Below are 5,792 nucleotides of genomic sequence, written 5' to 3'. Positions count from 1 at the left end.
CTTATACATGACGCATTGACTAAATGCTCCTCTCTGACTGTGTGTAACGTCTCCTGTACAAGTCCCCACAACACACGCCCGCGGAATGGAAAATAAAACTTAAAGTATCTTTTCGATGATGCAAGACACCATTTATAACTGGAGCCTCACAGAAGCTTCGCGAGCAGCCTCTGATGTGGACAGTTGCCCTTTTAATATCATAAAATCAATTTTATTCATACAGTACTGTGTAAAAGTATGAGGCAGTTTTAGCCCTGATCTCAACACCATCGAGTCTGCTTGGGATTACAAGAAGAGACAGAAGGATTTCAGTCAGCCTGCACCCACAAATCTGTGGTCAGTTTTCCAGGGTGTCAAGACCATCCCAGCTGCCCAGTTCCTTTAAAAAACTGTTCTCAAGTGTATCTAGAAGAGCTGGTGCTGTTTTGAAGGCAAAGAGTAGTCACAACAAATATTGATTTTGTTGAGATTTCTCACTTGTTCGCTCACTTTGAATTCTGTAAATTGATAAAAAAAATTACATTTTATATTTTTGTTAAGTATTATTATATTTTGTTAAGTATTATTAAGTATTCTTAATGTACCACATTTCCCTACACCCACCTAAATCTTTCGCGCAGTACTAAACGTCCCAAGATCACACATTTGCATCCGACTGCCTCATAGTTCATTCAGCACATGAAACCTGAGACCCTCGATTTGTTTAAATACTCTCCAAAAAAAATGTAAATGTGGTTCAGAGGGCGACAGGTAAAGTCCCATCGGGCTGAACGAATCCAGGTAAAGGGAACATTATGCAACAATCTAAATCTTACCAATGAGAAATTGTCCTGACCTCTTAAGGCCATGATCTACATCTTTTAAGGATTTAGTTCCAGACTGAGCTTATCTGATTCTGCTTGCTTCATATATAATGTGTTGGGAAGCTGTGCTAAATAGATACGAAAACATAACTGTCAGTGAGTAATTGCTGCTCACTTGAATGTAAATTGTGCAGAAAGCCAACTTTAGCATGAGCACATTTATTGATGATTGTTACTCCAGTGTGAAAATTGTTCAATTTTTGAGAGACTGAAGGTTTCGTCTAGGTCTCGGCCGTATCTTGACTGAGTGTCGTTTTGCTCTTGATGTACGTAGAACCAGTAGTGCTCTGAATCAAAAGGGGAGTTATATCAATAAGACACAAACACTGATGTGCATCAAAACACATTGGAGCCCAATAGGGCACAGGGATGTGGCGTGTTTGCGGCATGCTTACGTGTCATGGTAACCATGTGAATTGCAGTTGAACCCTAAATGTAGTGGAAAGACGCTCGGAAAATAGTGAGTACATTTCTTGCTTGAACTTCTGATTTTGTGCTCGGGTGAGCGTGTCTGGAGGCGGAGACGCGTGCGTGTGTGCATGTATTAAAGCACCACTTGCAAGAACATTTGGTTGTTTTTTTGATACAGAAATGGCAGCACAGCAGTGTATATTGGTTAACTTGTGCCCCATGCTGTGGAAAACACATACACACACACTGATGAGACACAGTCAGGTGCCGGCATGTGGCAGCTTCGGTTGAGTCACAGTTGTCTTGTCACCCCTCCTTGCTATGAACCTATTTGACCCAGGCCACACACACCTACACAAACAAAACAACTCAAAGCCACATACACCAGATGCAAACATGTATTTGTAGCCCGAAAAGGAAGTAAAGAAGATTAAATAACACACACACTCCCCTCCTGAGGTGTAGACATTCACACCCCTCAGTGATTCTGACAACATGGCTCATCTGTCATCACGCGCACACACACACACACACACACACACACAACAGAGGGAACAAAAATAATGACCTGTGTGTGTGTGTGTGTGTGTGCGTGCGTGTGTGTGTGTGTGTGTGTGTGTGTGTAAGTGTGGGCATGTGTGCATGTGTGCAAACAGCATGCACATTCCTGGAGCCGCTGACCCGGGCTCTGTGGGTAACCATGACGACCACTGCTTCACCATGGAGACAACCGTTACTCCCTTTACTCGCCCTCCTCCTCCTTTCTTGCTCCCCACCCCGTCTCTCTCCGTACACCAATAATATCAGCCGGTCTGCAGAAGAAGATGATTTTAGAGTTTTTAGAGTGTTGTGCCGCAGCAACACATCGTCATGGAACATTCATGTAATATCTCATTAAAGTTTTTCACAATTATTCGTGCACAATCCGATAAATGTCCGAAAGTGGGTTTCCATCTGTGAGCTTGTGCCAGACGGCAACGCCACCTCACTTCCAAACGTATTAAGAGATGTGCTGACCTTCTGTTCAATTTCTCTGATGGCATGTTTAGTGGATGGTATGTTTGGTTTTAGTAGGCGTATGTGACCTTGTCTGGTTCTGTTCGTGGGGCCAGTGCTGACTTTGACTTGCAGATGCTGGAAATGTGACTGGATAAAACAGACATAACAGGGTTCAAGCATCACTTGAAAAGACGCCTCTGAACATTGTCTCAGATGTTTGGGGCTGCCAGAAAAGCCTCAACTCAAAGTTAAGGTCTTGGTTTGGAGGAGTGTTGCGTGGGTCTCTAGTCATGCAGAAGTGTTGGGAAGGGTTAAAACAACACCAGCTGAAATTTAAATTTGTCTCTCTGTTGCAACATGTGGATGTTTCAGTTTCAGGAAGGTCCAAGGTACACTGTTGCGTTTATAAGGTTTCGAGAACGCAGGCCTTTTGTCAGGCTGCATCGGTAACTTGTATGTCTTTGATGATCATTCCAAGTGTGAAAAAGTTTAGGCTCTTGTAAAGTTTATCAGTTGATTCTTGGTTTCTGGGCCTTCCCTTCCAATCTGGTAGATGCTGAGATGAGAGAGGTTTATCTGATAATCTGTTGGCTGAAGTTGAGGCTGCTCAAAGAGAAATGCTGCGTCATCTAAGATATGATCTGCATGTGAGATCATTTTTTTCATTCTACAACTGTGTTTGAAGCATTACAAATTTAGATTTTTGTGTAACTATAATTACAGGGTGTCCTATGAATGAATAAAATGAGTGGTTACCATCTTGTTCCTTGTAGCTGAAAATGATATGTGGCTATTCGTAGCGAGTGAGAGCTCATATCTGTTTTTTTGTACTTTGTGAGATGATGAATCATGGAGATTCAGGACAATGTTCAAAAATAATGTCTCCTGGGGAACTTAAACCTTATTCTCTTTCATATGTGTATTATATTTTTATTATATTTTATACAATAATAGAAACACATTTAATGTCAACACACGCCTTTTTCTTTTAGGTGACTAACAAACCTCTCAATAACTTGAGTTTAATCAGAATGCGTTTCTAACTTTTCATGTGCTTCGTCACTTTTAGAGAGTCAACAACTTTTTCTATGCGTTATCTAAACGAGTGAATGCCCAGCTTTTTAATCAGAGGGAGTAGGTAGGCCACCGCTCTGAATTGAAGCCCCAGGTTTTGATTTATGTGATGAAATTTGTCTTGAGAAATTGGATTCTACAGCTTATTTCCTCTGACAGGTAATCATGAACAGTAATATGGGATTTTTTTTTTTTATGTAGAAGACATAAAGGGTCTGATTTGTTGGTTTGAGTTGTTCACCTTCACCACAGTCTTCATATGCACCAGACTAGTAACAGCGCTAACATATCAGAGAATAGCAAAGAGTAAAAAATAATTAATTTCTTTCTTTACCCACATAAATAAAGAAGTGCTTTAGATGTCTTGATAATGGAAAAGCATCCAACTGTATATAAATAATAATTATACCTCGATTAGCTGTTTAATTAGAAAGCTGTTGCTATACCAGGATACAAGAATCAAGGAAGAATTGATTTAATTGATGGTTGGACGTCTGCCTCCACAACAGTAGGTGGTGCTGTGCCACACTAAGCAGGTTCGAATCTTAATTTCTTCTGGTTCCCCTTTTGTATCACATACCAAGCAAGTTAGGAAGCAGTGTCAGTTCAATGGTGCTGCTTTCCTCGACTGTCTGCTGTTTGACATCCGGGTTCAATACCGGAGCGCGACCTGTTGCTCATGCGTGGACTGCCAAAACCAATTTGGAGTCACCTGGCATATGTACAGGCCTGAACTGATTCCCAACCCATCGTTTGCTCGTCTGACTTTGAAAATATAGATTTCACTCTGATTGGCATGTTAATCTTTATTTTTAAAATCTCCAGTTTTAGTCAGTTTAGAATGTTAAATCAAATGTTTCTGACATCATGTGCTGAAAGGCAAAGTTCCCTGCAAATGTGCAGAAGTCGTCCATCCACATTTACATGCGTATTTGCTGGATCCCTACATCCTGATCTCGACACGTTCATGCCACTGATCCATGTTTGGTGCTTTCAGTCGGAGGTTTTAACCAGGAAGTGGTGAGGGGACGACGGATGATGGCCGACTCATAATCATATCGTCATCAACAACCTTTGCAAATTTTAAATAATCGTGGAGAAGGAGAAGTTTTTCATCAGCTGTCCCCTAAATTGAATTGTTAAGAAGAGTGATGAGCTATTCCTTTGTGTGTATGCAGAGGTGAACACCTTCTCTCCTCACCTGCTGTTCGCTGTGCTTTCAAAAAGTCAATTTTTTTGAAATTTAGAAAGGCAGGCTCATTTTAAGATTGATGACCATGGATCTTTGAAATCTCATTACGGGTACTGAATGGATTCTGTGGCCCTTAGGGACAGAAAACTTGCTGCAGCTATAAAACACCACATAAAAACATTTCAGATCGAAAAAAAAAAAAAAAAGCGAAAATCTGAAATGTGAAGTTTTCTTTCCACAAAAGTAGAAACCCCTTTTCACCTACTGAAGAAAGACAGCATAAATAGTTCTTTGTTAAACCCTTTGTTGTTTCTGGAATTAATACTGCTGCTGCTTTTAGGAGATACAGCGCCGAGTTCAGAGTCAGCGAGGATTTACTGTGTCCAATTAAAAACACAGATCTGTTGTAAATCCATTTCGACTGTGCACCGTTGAGCTCTCAGTGACACACGCTGGGTTGATCTCTGGTGACATTGACACATCCTTCACACCTCTGTGGTGGTGTGAAGATGAAATGAAAAGGAACGTGTCAAAAAGTGAACAAGCGTCGGATGATGCCGGGTGGGTCAGTGGTTCAAGGCCAGTACCACCAGGCCGGTGTGGTTCTCTCCCACTCCTATTGTCTCACGTCCTTCTCTTAATCTAACAAAGAGGCAAACGCTTCAAAATCTCTCACTTTCCGTCCATCCATCCATTTTCTTCAGCTTATTCCTGTTAAAGGTTGTGTGTGTGTGGGGGGGGGGGGGGGGGCTGGAGCCTATCCCAGCGGCTTTCGGGCAAGAGGCAGGGTTCACCCTGGACGGGTCACCAGTCCAACACATAGAGACAGACAACCATTCACGCCTACGGTCAATTTAGAGTATCGATCAGCCTCGTCCCCTCTTGATGTCTTTGGACTGTGGGAGGAAGCTGGAGTACCAGAGAGAACCCACGCAGGAACAGGGAGAACATGGAGACTCCACACAGAAAGATCCTGTGCACGAGCTGGTATTCGAACCCGGAACCTTCTTGCTGTGAAGCGACAGTGCTGACCACTGCACCACCGTGCCGCCATCTCTCATTTTATTATTCCAATTATTTTAGTGAAGTTTACTTCGTCACTGCTAGATCACAACCGTTACATGCGTCTTCCCTCCATGTAGCCTGACTTAACCGCCCAGGGGTCAGGAAAGCGGGTGAGGGATCATATCTTTGGACTCACACTTACTGATTGTCCCTCCTCACCACTCTACCCAGATCTGCAGTGGGACTTG

This window comes from Aulostomus chinensis, chromosome 9 (assembly GCF_037954235.1).
Source record: "Aulostomus chinensis isolate RoL2024-O1b breed Wild chromosome 9, RoL_Achi_v1.0, whole genome shotgun sequence".
In the NCBI taxonomy this organism is placed as follows: Eukaryota; Metazoa; Chordata; class Actinopteri; order Syngnathiformes; family Aulostomidae; genus Aulostomus; species Aulostomus chinensis.
This window is presented reverse-complemented; position numbering follows the sequence as displayed.